Source organism: Delphinus delphis, chromosome 2, assembly GCF_949987515.2.
Source record: "Delphinus delphis chromosome 2, mDelDel1.2, whole genome shotgun sequence".
NCBI classification, from domain to species: Eukaryota; Metazoa; Chordata; class Mammalia; order Artiodactyla; family Delphinidae; genus Delphinus; species Delphinus delphis.
The window spans coordinates 103878105-103892691 of NC_082684.1; the positions used below are offsets into that span (position 1 = coordinate 103878105).

A 14587-nucleotide genomic window follows, 5' to 3' on the forward strand; every position below is an offset into this window, starting at 1 on the left:
GGCACATGTGAATTTTGTTTTGTATAAAACGAAATGACTTTCTCTTGGCCTCTGATGATGGGTTTAAAATTAAAGGAGCATCTAGTTTTGGTGTGGGGATGATCCAGGATTATGTTGTGACTGATGTATATTAGCTACTTGTACATTATTTTTGGATCTTTGCAAGGGGAAAACTACAAGTAACGAGTTTTATACAATTAATTTAAATTTGTTACAGATTTTCATGTTCAGGATAAACAATTTTTCAACCTTGGGTGAAAATACTTGCAACAGTTTAAGGTGACTGTGTTTTACCTTAGGACAACTGTTGCATGCCAATTTGTGTGCATGTGTGTGTGAAAACACTTCAAAATGGAGTTAAAAGATGTAAATTTAAAATTGGTTGTGTATCTAATCTGCCCCAGGTCCAGTAAATAAACAATACTTAAAAAAGAAAAGTCTCCATTCTCTTTCACCAAACCATTGACAGCTGTTACCTCTGAGAAAAGAAAAGAGTTCTAGGAGTGCGTGAAGGGAAACATAGTTCTACACGTTTTGAGTTTTCTATAATGAAAATGTACTGATAAGTTACTTTTAAAATACCATTTAAAAAAGCTAAAAACACTATTTACAAAAGAAAAAGAGAGAAAGAAGAAAATAAAGAACCAGGGCCCAAATGTTTTGCTGGATGAGTTTGCAAACCCTTAAAGCAAACAAGTAAGCTGCAGATATAGGAAGAATGAAAGTTTCCTAGTGATACACAGCTAAAATAACTCAGATACCCAAATCAGACACAGAGATCACATAAATCAATATGTGAACTAAATCTTAACTATGACTGTGGATGTAAAAATAATAAAATAACACAAGTAAATTCCAGAACTCTATCATAAGAATGATACATCATGACTCAACAGAGCATATTATAAAAATGAATGATTGAGTCAACATTAGGAAAATTATTAATATAACTGATTATATGAACAGATCAAATGAGTTAAACATTATGATCATTTTAATGAATATAAAAAGGTAGCTAACACTAATAAGAACCTGCTATATAAAAAATAAATAAAATTTAAAAAAAAATGTAGCTAACAAAATTCAGCATGCATTACAATGATTCCTTTCAAAGCCAGAGATAGAAAAAAACACCCTCAATTTAATAAAGAATCAGAAGCCATGATCAGATTTAATGGTGAAACCTTAGAATTATTTCCACCATAGTCAGGAACAAAACAAAGATTACCATCATCATTTTCTTCCCCACATTCTTATCCTTGTCAATGTAATTAGAAAATAAATAACTTAGAGGAATATATATTGGAAACAAAAAAATTTAAAAACCTTATTTGTAAATGATATAACTACTTTAAAATTCAAGAAGAAAAAAGACTACTGTAGACCAATATCCCTAATGAATATATTATAGATGCAACAAGTCTCAATAAAATACTGCCAAACCAAATTCAGCAGCACTTTAAAATGATCATACACCATGATCAAGTGCGCTTTACCCCTGCGGTGCAAGGATGGTTCGACATATACAAATCAACAAATATGATACATTAACAGAATAAAAGAAATACATTAACAGAATAAAAGAAAAAATCATATTATCACCTCAATAGACACATAGAAAGCATTTGACAAAATTCAATCATGATTAAAAACTCTTAACAAATTAGGCATAGAAGGAACATATCTCAAAATAACAAAGGGCATATATATTTGTTACATATGACAAACCCACAGCTAACATCATACTCAATGTGTTTTTTATGTTTTTTTTGTATTTTCCAAATTTTATACAATAAACAATGCACTGATTTTTTTCTATAATGTTATTTTTTTAATTATTCAGGAAATTTTTCAGTGGCTTCAGATTTTAAGATGGCATCTACAATAACAGAGGGTGACCAGGATCTCCAAGTAGAGTCAGAATGACTACAATTCTTAGTAAGCTGAGGCTGACCAAAATGCTAAGGACAGTAACCAAACACATGTACTTCACTGCGTCATTATTTAAGGTAGAAGAGTCACTAATATTATGTTGATGAATAACACAGAGTACAGACAACTTTTTATTTGCTTCTGACTTCTGTCAAGAAATACCTCTATTTAAAAATGATAAAAATAAAGAAACCATAAAATAAACTTTAAATAGGCCCATAGATGTGAAGTCTTCATTTTTCTCTCTTCTGTACTTTCAAAGTTCTCTGTAATGAAAAGGGTCTGGAAGCAATGATTCCCCAGGAATAATAAGTATTGCCTATATCTTGGGCTCTAAATACAATTCCCCACTGAAAAGAACCAAGGCTCCATGAAAATACAGGCAATTCTAGGTCTGGAGAAGGAAAAAAATTCAAAGAGAGCCTAAAACACCTTGTTGTTTTAGAATGCAAGGCAGTGTTTAAAATCCAACGGAATTATGTCAAAAGGAGTCACCTTGAACTGCTCCCATTGGCCACATTTTGGACTATATGAGGCCCCAAATGAATACTGTCTATATTATAAAACATTGAATAAATAAAAATCCCTGAATACAGAGTGAGAAATGAAAAAAATGACTGGTGAGCTTCCTTACAGAAGAATGTCTGCAAGTAAATGTAGAGGTAATGATAGAATTAGAAAATTACCACTTGCAACCAAACCCCAGTGTAAGTACTATTTCAAGCCAGGAGCAACAATAGATGCTAAACCTATCCTGTGAGAAATGGTTGCAAAACAGAATATTTAACACTTTAAGATAACACCCTGCAGGTTTCTTACAAGGAAACATGGATCTACATAACAGAGTGATCTGTATGTCCCCACCTTAGACAAGTGATCAAACATAGCATTACTAATATTGGGAAGGCTGACATCACACAGATGTTCAATCCAGTTCTAATCAAGCCCTGGACCTCACGGCTCAGTTTATAGGAAATACTTGAGGGAGATCAACAAATTAAATGGCAATCAGACAAACACAGGATATGGGAAATGCTATAAGACAACTGGGATGAACGCTTTAAAAAGTCAATATTATGAAAAAATAAATGGTCTAAATAAAAGAGACATCTATGTAACAAAAATTGTTTTGAAAATAATAAATTAGAAAGCTTTCTTGAGCTGAAGAAATCCTGTTTGGGTAGATTAACTGGGCTAAGCGCTCTCTCAGAAAATCTTTGTGAACTAGGCTATAGTGTCTTTGAGAAGCATTTATCCTGTGTAAGTGTGTGCATGTGTGTGTGTATGTGAGTGTGTGTGTGTTCCAACGACCATCCATTGACAATTACACACTTAAGTGAAACCTCTTAGACTAGAACCCCTGGCACTTTATTTTAGCCAGATGGTTCAAACTCGGGGGAAATGTGTATAAGGAGCAATGAACCCCCAGTCGCCTACAGTACTAACTTGTGGGGAAGTGCACATTGCAGGGCAGCTGGGCAAGGCTAAGTTGGAGCGACCTGTAAGAGTCCCCACGTAAGGCTTTAATGTCATTAGGACATCCCTGGTGGTCCAGTGGTTAAGACTCTGCGCTTCCAATGCAGGGGGAGCGGGTTCAGTCCCTGGTTGGGAAACTAACATCCCACATGCTGCGGTGTAGCCAAAAAAAAAAAAAAAAAAAAAGTAGGGAAAGGATTCAACGTCCTTAGATTATGGAAAAGTAATCTATGCCGTACAGTTTTAAATGCATTCTCCTCCTAAACTGCAATTCCCTTCTGTTTCTGTAACTCTCCTACAGAACAGTTGGATACATCTGACGTCCCTGTGGTACTTTTACAGGGCAGTGCCTCCCAGGATCACCTGGAGAACTTATTAAAACACAGATTCCTGCTCCTCCCACAGAAATCCTGACCCAGAAGTTTAGGGTGGGGCCCAAGAATTTGCCCATCCAGCAGCCCCCATACGATGCTGCTACAGAGCATCTGGGAGCTATGTTTCTAATAGCGCTGACCCAGGGTGAGGGAAAACTCCAGGTCCAGGAAGCAGGGATGGTTCTGTAGTCACAAACTTTTCAGCATTTCTTTACTGTTCTGCAGGAAATGGCACAATTCTAGGTCTGACCAGAAATAAAGTGAGAACCCTTGTGAGGTAGACAATTTTAAGGAGGGAGGGGCCAGCTGTACTAAATGTTCTACCGATGAGGGCTTAAAGCGCTGATGGATGAAGCAGTAAAAAGCTTGTTAATGGGCTTTGTAAAGGCAGTTTCAACTGGGTAGTAAGCACAGGAGGCTGTGGTTTGAGGAATAAATGATGACCAAAAAGTAGAAACAGGAAATATAAACAGTTTTCCCAAAACTTGTCAATAAAGGTAGGTGAAAGATTAGGGTGGTAGCTGGAGATATGGAGTTTAAAAGATGGGGCTTCCCTGGTGGCGCAGTGGTTGAGAGTCCGCCTGCCAATGCAGGGGACACGGGTTCGTGCCCCGGTCCGGGAGGATCCCACATGCCGCGGAGCGGCTGGGCCCGTGAGCCATGGCCGCTGGGCCTGCGCGTCCGGAGCCTGTGCTCCGCAACAGGAGAGGCCACAGCAGTGAGAGGCCCGCGTACCGCAAAAAAAAAAAAAAAAAAAAAAAAGATGTATATATATATATACACACATACTAATATACGTATACATATATTATGTATACATATATACACACACACATATTTTGTAAATTATACTTCTATTTAAGATGGAAGACATCTGGTCACATTTAACCCTGATGGGAAAAGGAGACAAGAGAGGATAAAGAAGAGAGAGGGGATGATGGGTGGGATGAGATCCCTGAGGAAGTAGAGGGGGCTGGAATCCAGGACACAGATGGAGGGATTCATTAGCCTTGGAAAGGAAGAAAGACACTTGTGACTCTGTGATGGGAGGGAGCAAAGAATGGATGGGTGCAGCTGCAGGGCGAGGTCTCTTCTGATGGTTTCTGTTTTATTGAGGTTTTTTTTTTTTTACAATCTTCTCTGGAGTTTAGCATAGAATCAGTTTTTGTAAATGGTCCATAAGTGCTTGAAAAGACATTACATTCTGTCAAAATTCAATGCTCAATAATACCTGTTAATGTAACATTACTAATTCTGCTGTGCAGCTCCTACTGACTGAAGTGTGTTCAAGTCTTTCATAGCAGTTTTATTTGCTTCAATTTCTTCTTACAGACCTATAGGGCTTTGTTTTTTCTTATACAGTTTGATGTAATGGTATTCACAAATTTTTAAGACTGTTTTTTGATTATTGGTGGATATAAAATACTCCTCTTTGATTTTTTTTTTTTTTTTGCCTGAGATTCTACTAGTTCTGATATAAATACTGCTATCATGCTTTCCTTGTCTCCCCTGTTACAATGGGACACTTTTAAGCCCCAGACAAATGGCCTGCATGTATCTTCTCACTCTGGAGCTAGACCCAGATCTCATAGGAGCAAGCTGCTTCTTGTGCTTCAGGACAGGTTAAGCATAGACCACTTAAAACCTCCTCTCACAAGTCTGCATATGAGGCCACCAATCAGGTCTGATTCTGAGGCTGCTTTAAAATGTTATACTTTCTAATGGTGTAGAATCCAATGGTTGAGAACATACCAGATGGAGGAAGGCTTCTTCTCTACCCCATCCTATGATGTTCATAACAGCAAGTCCACGTCTGGGAACACCCAGATTTGGTGGTGGTGCTGGGAACTGGTTCCTGGGGAACACTTTCATTACTTGGAACTATTTCAAAATTTTTTCATTGAAATTTGGGGTAAGAGATCCTTGATACTGCTACTCACTGTGCCATCTTCCAGGGCTTCTTCTCATCACAATTTTAATGTCATTTGCATTATTTTTACTCTACAAACTACTGGGAGAGGCAATATGGAATCGTGGTTAAGATCACAGACCCTGGAGCCAGACAACCTGGGTTGGAATACCAGCTGCGCCACTTACAATGGCTGTATGACTTTGGGCAAGTTCCTACCTTCCCTGTGTCTCAGTTACATCTGTAGAATGAGGATAATAAGAATACTTGTTTCAAGGGGTTGTTGAGAGGATTTAATAACATAATACACACAAAGGGCTCAGAAGAGAACTTAACCACCAGTAGGACTGGGTTAGCAGAAGTTATTAACACCACGCTGAGCACATACTATGCCCCCAGGCACGATCCTAGGTAACCTGAGATACATGCCTCCTTTGTTCTAGTAAAAACCCATTCCTACAATTAAGAAACCTGAAGTTTTGCAAGTTTAAGTGACTTGCCCAAGATCACAGACTTCCTAATTAGTAGGGCTGGGGTCGGAACCAAAAACTGCACTCAACTTTTCTACTGTCGGGACCAAGTTATAATTGTATAAACCCAAACTCTCCCATCACAAGTATATTCTTTACAGACTTTGATTTTATGAGTTTCACTTATTTGATTTTGCAATCACTGGGCTGACCCAAGGATCTACGAAGTTTGCTTCCACTGACTTCCCTCCCACCTACCTTCCCTCCCACCCATAAACGCTCAAGTCCAGCTGTTCCATCATATTTTGTCTGTGTCTCATTTCCTGCCGCAGAATCAGTTTTGCTAAGTAGCAAGATGTACAGGAAATAAACTGTCCACACAACATTAACTAATCAATAGACATCAGTTTCAGCCCAGAAGGACTGCAATTTATACCAGATCACTTATTTTCACTATAAAGTCAAACTAGAACGACACCAACCTAAATACACACATTCCGTGGTAACACAAGAAAAGAGATGGACTCTTTTATTACTCTCACTTCAACAACCTCATTTCCACTTTTCCATGCCTGGTTTTTGGTTTTTTTTTGATTTTTAAAATCTGGTTGGGTATTTTGCCGAACAAAACTTCCGGTCAATAGCATATTTCCTGTTACTTTCTTGACCCTGCATGTATCTTCTTCAGCTTTTTTAGGTTGAAACACACACACACACCCTCCAATCTCCTCTCCATTCCCAAAAAACAAAGGAGTTATTTTTTTAAAAAAGGAAAAGTACCTGACTAAATGCTAATGCTAATAATAATAATAACCCTATGGAAAAATAATACTTATTTTCCTTTAAAGCGAGATAATGGGTATGAAAGCATTCATTTTGTAAACTGAAAAACATATAAGCACAAAAATTGTGTTTATTAATGCTCTTACACACCCATAACCACTTGGCATCATTTAACCTAAAACGACATTGTGTAGAACAGGGGCTGACCACTTTCCAAATTAGGGTAGCCAAGTTTGATTCGAGTCTATCGGTCCCTCTGTGGGTGTGGTGGGGGACTGAGGGAACAAAAGAAGAGAAAGCCAGTGTGTGGCTCCACGGATTCTGAACCTGGAGGACTGTCCACATAATGCCTTTTGACACAGAGGTGGGATAAATGAGATGTGCCATGGAACAAACACGGGCAAAGTAAAAATCAGAAATTAACAACCGTCTTTTCAAAAGTAGAGAAGGGACATGGCAGGGAATTGACTTGGTGAGAGCAACCGGCTGCACGCCGGAAACCGATTCCCATCCCTACACCCGCCCTGCGATGGCATCCCTACTCCTGCCCTGAGCTGCTCACGTGCTACATCATGGATGTCTCTTATTGCTGAATCTGCAAATGAGTGTCCTTAGCTATTAGCCCTGGTGTCTCTGTAGAAAAAACCTGGAGGTATATCTCTTTAAGGGCTTAAAATGCCTTTACCCCAAAAGAGCACGGTAACAGGCCGAGTGCCTAACAGTGTATTCCTTGGTGCTCGTTTCCAGGACTAGCTTTGAATAACATGCGGTAGAGGGGGCTATGTTACATACAGCATCTAACAACATCTTTCTGTCCAGATGTTCCCCAGCATCCTGCCCTTCATACTGCATCTAAGAAATCAAGAGCCTGGTGAGGACTAAATGGTCATTTGCCTTCTGACTCTGTAATGGGATGTAAAGGTTCAGAATATGTCACCCCCAAATATGCCACTTTGGCATACTGATTATTTTGAATTAAAGGTACTTGAGAAACAGCTAGTGCAAGAAGGACACTCTGACCCTCTACTGGAGGAAAGCAGGAGATAAATCTCAGGGGAAACTACCCTCCCTGTACCAGGGTGGGTAGAAGGCATCCTTATCACCAAAGACAGGGAATTTGGGGCCAAGAAGGCTGTGTAAACAAATATAAATATGTCAAATCTCCTGTGCTCTTTAAGAAGACAAGCCATCTCTGTGGAACCTTTTCATTAAAGCTTTGGAAAATTCTTCATATGAGATCCTAGGACTTACTTCTCTAACCTCCATTTAATCCCAAGATCTCTGTGTTTGAAAAGAAGGAATAAATTACAAATATATTTCATAGACTTTCAGAAATAAAAGATGTCTTACAAATCATCTATGCGAACAGTCTCAGGACGCAGATGAAAAAGCCGAAGTTCCTGTGATCTTGCCTGAGATCGCAGATAGTGGCCAAGCAGAGGTTATTACCCTAGGCTTTGGCTTCCAGTCCAGTTCTGTTGCACAATAGTATTTAGTCTCACTGAAAACATAATAGGAAGCAGAGCTGTCTCCAGCAAAGAGCCTGTATTCATTCGTGCAACAGTTATTGAGCTCCTGTGACGTGCCCAGGGCTGTACAAGCACTAGGAATAAAAATGGTGAAAATCCCAGACACGGTGTCTGCTTTTGCAACGCCTGACTAGTAGGAGAGACCAATTAAACAAACAAATACAATTGTCCCTCGAACAACACGGGGGTTAAGGGCACTGAACCTCCACGCAGTTGAAAACCCGTGTATAATTTATAGTTGGCTCTCCGTATCCGTGTTTCCTCTGTATCCAAGGCTCCGCATCTGGGGATTCACCCAACGGAGAATCATATAGTACTGTAGTCTTTACTATTGAAAACACTCTACGTATAAGTGGATCTGCACAGTTCAAACCCATGTTATTTACGAGACAACTGTAAATGAAATAATTACTTCTTGCAATAAAGGCTAAGAAGGAAATAGAAAAGAGAAGGGCTGGCTTCAGGTAGATGGGTCAAAGAAAACCTCTCTGAGGAGGTGACCCTTGAGCTCAAGGTTGAAAAAGAGGTAGCCCAGTTAAGAGCTGGGAGAAGCATGTTCTAGGCTCAGGGACTGGTCGAAGCAAAAGCCATGGAGGAAAAGGGCACCTTGCATTCTAAAATCATCCAGAAAGTCAGTAGTGACGGGAGACTAGTGAGTGAGGGGCAAAATGGTACACATGACATAACATAAGAGCCTGATCCACAAGACTTTGAAAGTCATGGAAAGGGGTATGGATTTTATTATAAGTGTAAAACTAAGGCAATTCACAAAGAGGTATTAAGCTGGGGAGTTCCTGGTCAGTCCGGCTACCCTGTGAAAATCAGCCTCAATGACACTCTTTCTCAACAGCACCTACATGTCATTTTCCTCTTTTTTTTTTCATGCGGAGGACATAGAAGAAGCATAAAAACATGGGAAAGAGCAAGGCAAGGGCGAAAGCCCAGGGCTCTAGATTTTCAGTCTTGGGATCTTCTTCCATGCCATGCTCTCTCTCGTGAATTAAATGGGGAAACATCCCATTATAAAGAACAGGGTCTGGGACTTCCCTGGTGGTCCAGTGGTTAAGACTCTGCACTTCCATGCAGGCGGTGCGGGTTCGATCCCTGGTCGGGGAGCTAAGATCCCACAAGCTGTGCGGCACAGCCAAGAAATATTTTTAAAAAGTAACAAAGTCAAAAATAAATAAAATGAACAGGGTCTTTGGTTTGAATATTCTTTTGCCACACACAGTTCTAGCATAAGAGTTTTATCCATCAGAATCTTGCCCAAGAAAGATGAATAAGGAGGCAGAAAAAAATGAAATAAGAAGGCAGGAGGAAGGGAAACCAATCTGTTTAGCATGCCAACAAGCCAATACAGTCTTCTTTGTTATGGAATAAGTTAAATGCACAGGTTATCTTTGGAAATGACAGTCAAAGGAGAAATGAAGAGTGTATGAAGAGAAAACCTTGTGAGAATTACCCTGTGAGGCAGCCCCACAGTCCGCCTAGCCCAGGATGCTGTATCTGTTGGGAGTACACAGGGATGCTTTGTAAGAAGGTGTGGTTATCTTCACAATGTCCAAAGTTAAGCGTAATGCTGGTGTTGCAGCTTAGCCTTAGGCATCACTGTATCAATAGGCTTAGTTGCCACCAGGGAAAAATGTACAGTTGACCCTTGAACAACGCGGGGGTTAGGAGCAACAACCCCCTCCAGTCAAAAATCTGAGTATAGGGACTTCCCTGGCGGTCCACTGGTTAAGATTCCGTGCTCTCAATGCAGGGGGCACAGGTTCAATCCCTGGTTGGGGAACTAAGATCCTGCATGCCACACAGTGCGGCCAAAAAAAAAAAAAAAAAAAAAAAATCTGAGTATAACTTACAGTTGGCCCTCCTTATACCCAGTTCCTCATATCCGTTCGCAGTTCCGAGTGGGTGGGTCCAACCCACCACAGATCATTTAGTCGTGTAGTATTTACTGCTGAAGAAAATCCAAAACCATGCAGTTCAAACCCCCCGTGTTGTTCAAGGGTCAACTACATCAACAGCTCATATCAGACAAGCTGAGCTTATTTATTTATTTGTCTCATGGGTGCATGCCCTTGTGTGGACAAGACCAAAATAACGGGCAAACCTGGTAAAACAAGTGAGTCCCTAAGTACCAAATCAAGATGCTCCAAATAGGGGTGTTGCTGCTTTTAGAGTTTTCCCTCTTTAAAAACGGAGTGGCTTCCAGTTCCCTGTTCCAACAGCCGAAGTTATCGATGCCAGTTGTTAGTTCAGTCTCTCTCCTTCTGCCTGTGAACAGGAAATATGCATGCTGTGTGTGGATCAGTTTCTGGTACTTCTCATGGCAAAGCTTTTGGCTCCAGGCTCTTACACCTTGAATCTGCCTCCCTGCAGGATGGAAACGAGGGCCCCTGAGCAACCTTGTGCTCTTTCTCCAGAGCAGGGCTGTGCCAATAGCGTCTCCCGGCCACGGCCTCCTTCAGTGTAAGTCCCGGGGAAGATCGGAATGATTGCTTGGCAAGGTGAGGACGGAGGAGCCTGGTGGACCCCACAGGTCTGGTGATGCACACTTAGGGATTGACGTGGCTTCGTTTCCCACATTTCTTTCACACAAAGCACGATTACAGGGAAGTGCTTCCATATGGCCCGTGGAAAACCCCAGCCAAAAAACAGCTTCAGCTGGCCAGATTCAGAGCAGCAACAGACATGAAGGGGCCGTAAGGAAAAGCGAGGATGAGAAACACCGAGTTTTCATGCAGGCAGGCATCTTTGCTAAGTCTAGCCTCAGCCCCAGCACAGGCATATAGAGCCTGAACACTCGTCAGCAGCCGGCGGGATGCCCCCAGCTCTCACCGCATAGCTCTCCTCGCTGCATTCAGGGATCTGTCTGTGAGCTCCAGCTGCCCTTCCTTTGCAGAAATTAATCCAAACTATTAGATTTTTAGGGGCCCTTCTCCTGGATTGTCCTGAACTGGCATCAGGGGTCTGAGACCCCTTCAAAAAAATCAGAATGGCAAAGTTGGGGCTTATGGGGACACATGCATTTTTCTGGAGAGAAAATGCATAATCATCAATAGATTCTCAAAAGGATCTATAATCCCAAAGCTGAAATTCAATGAGAGAGAGAGAGAGGATATGAAGTACCTTATCAAGAGTGAGGAACGATACAGTCAAGCAGGTAAGCCCCTTTCAGCCAGCACAGCCCCCATCCCATCCCCTCCCACCCCAGGGCCTCCTCCACATACTTCTCCAAAAAGACTGGTCTTGACCCAATTTCACTCAGCTTCTACTCTGGTTCAATTAGAATTTTCTCAATTTCTAATCTCTCTCAGACCCTGACAAGATGACATCTTTTCTGATGAGATTTCCACACTTTTTAAAGCCAACAGTAACTGTAGACACTTCTCCAAGGCCTGAGCTGGTGATGATTTTCCACCATTAGTCCCCTCATCCCAAAGCTGTCCTAGTTAACTCTTCACAGCCCTGCCTGGTTCTTCACTGTCTTCCTCTGGATCTTATTCTTTCCTCTATCTTTAGTTTCTCGTACAATTCACTGTGTTTTGACACCTTTGACAAGACTTTCCTCCACACCCATCAGCAGCTCTCTCAAAAACAATGCGCCGGTGGACCAAGTGTTGATTTCGAAATCTGTTTACATTTAATGTTATGTTAGAGGTGTGACATCCTTTGGTACCCATATGAGCAATATCTCCAATAAAAATATTGCTAGCATTTACTGAGCTCTCTCTAGGTGCCAGACACTACGTGGAATGCTCGGCATGACTGAGTTATTTAATCCTGACAATAACTCCACAAAGGCGGTACAACCGCTGTTCCCAGTTTAAAGTGAGAAAGTCAAGATACACAGAAAAGTTCAAAAACTTGCTCTGTTTACAGAGCTAGTAAACAACAGGCCCAGGACTTAAACCCAGGCAGTCTGGCCCCAGACTCCAATTTCTTAACCATATTCCTTAACTTCTCTATTCCTTAGTTTTCTCACCTGTAAAATGGGCCGGACAATGTCAAAACCACAATGTAAGGGGGCTGGTGGAATTAAATGATATGCCTGAAGAGAATGTTGGGAATTATAAAGCATTAGATCAATATTACTAATAACAGAATGGATGGAATGTGATATCCTTGGTTTCCCAGCTCCTTAGAAGCCAGTGTGTCATATGCCACAGTTCTGGTCAGCAAGGCAAAACTCCCTGGGGAAGACTTCCCTTCCTGACTAAAGGGCACAGTATTAAAAGAATGCCTTTTGCGCCATCTTCTTCTTTATCATCTGCTGTGTGGATGTGTTGTCTGAGTATTTAATAGTGACTTAGCAACCCCAGATGAAAGCCATACTCTAAGCTGGTGAAGGAGAGACAGGAGCCTGGTTCCTCAAAAACATAGTAAAACAGCTTCCCCAAACTTGACTGCCAGCTCCAGACTTCTTGTTAGAAGAGATATGTAAACTCCTGTATCTATAAGTTGGGTCTTCTGTGAATTCCCATAGAATGCATCTCTCACTGGTACCCCACCACTCAAAGCCAGCTCCTTCAGGAAGCCCATGGATCTCATGGTTTCCAATCTCACCTAGGCCCCCTTGCAGCTACTCCTCTACTTCATTACTGTCTTTTTTTTTTTTTGGCTGCGCTGCGTGGCTTGTGGGATCTTAGTTCACCGGCCAGGGACTGAACCCGGGCCCCAGCAGTGAGAGCACGGACTCTCGCTGGGAATTCCCCTCCTTACTGTCTTTGATGAGTTCCTTATCCGCCTTTCCTTGATGGGAGCACGGTCGAGTCCCTGATAGCCCTCACTGTTTTCGTTTTTTATTGAAATATAGTTGGTTTACAATACTGTGTTACTTTCAGGCATACAGCATCTTGATTCAATATTTTGAATCAATTATATTCCATTACAGGTTATTACAAGATATTGGGTATAATTCCCTGTGCTATACAGTATGTCCTTGTTGCTTATCTATTTTATATATAGTAGTTTGTATCTGTTAACCCCAAACTCCTAATTTGTCCCCCCGCTTTGGTAACCACAGGTTTGTTCTCTACATCTGTGAATTTGTTTTATTTTTTAAATTTATTTTTTATATTTTTAATTTATTTTTTATTTATATTTTAGGGAGCCTGAAATCTTTTCATAATTCCTTGGCACCATAGTATTAGCTCACAAAACACCCACTCGTGCTTATTGTCTGCAGCAGACAATTTATATGATAGTATTTTTTGCAATGAAAGAATACTAAGCCTGTTTCTCAAGTCACTAAGCACCCTCCTGCTACAACTATTCCCAAAGCTTGCACAGATATTTTGTTGTACTTAAAATTTTGTTTTTTCTACTGTTAATCCCTTTGCCAATGTTTTATCCTAAAGAAGAAGGAAGTGATGTAGAGATCATAGCTTCCAATGAAGAAAAGGATGGCTGGAGAGTAGGGTCATCTGCCTCATCTTTATCCTTCAGTCAGTGTTAACTATGTGTCAGACACTTTTTCATATATAGTCCAATTTGATCCCCACAATGACCCTAAGAGCTGAGCATAATTATTTTTCCCATTTGTGAATCTGTTTTAGAGCCCTCACTCTTAAGCAGCTGCCTCTACCTCCTAATGAACAGAGTTTTTAAAGAAAAGACAAAACACTGTATTGGAACACAGTTAATTTCTCAAGGGTGCCTGTAGTTATCCAGTTCTTGACATGGTGTGGGTGTGTACCCCTCCCTTATTCCTGGGAAAATCCTTCCCTTGATACATTCTCTCACCTTCTGTTCACTCCTAAACCCACTGCATTCAGGCTTTGGTTTCAGCCAGAAGTTCGTTGAAACCACTCTTGCTAAGGTCACAAATTTGGCTTCAAATTGCCAAAGAGAAATTTTTGGACCTTAATTCCAGCTCACCTCAAAACAGCATTTAACATGGCCGACTATTACCTCCTTTTTGGAATTACTTATTCCTTCAGCTTCCATACTGCTTTGGCTAAGTTCTGAGTTTACCTACTCTTTTCATTATCTTTTCACTTGAATTCCCTTAAACGTTTTCCCTGGCTAAATTGTCATGACTTCCTGATATATTCTATATACTCTCTTTGGAGGGACTCAGCTAATTTATAGCTAAAGACCACCAAGATG

The 14587-nt window shown here is 40.8% G+C and overlaps 1 protein-coding gene across 1 annotated transcript in view; it reads right to left on the reverse strand.

Moving 5' to 3' along the window:
• ADAMTSL3 (ADAMTS like 3) overlaps positions 1-14587 on the reverse strand; it is a 370467-nt gene that overhangs the window by 189103 nt on the left and 166777 nt on the right. The window lies entirely within an intron of this gene.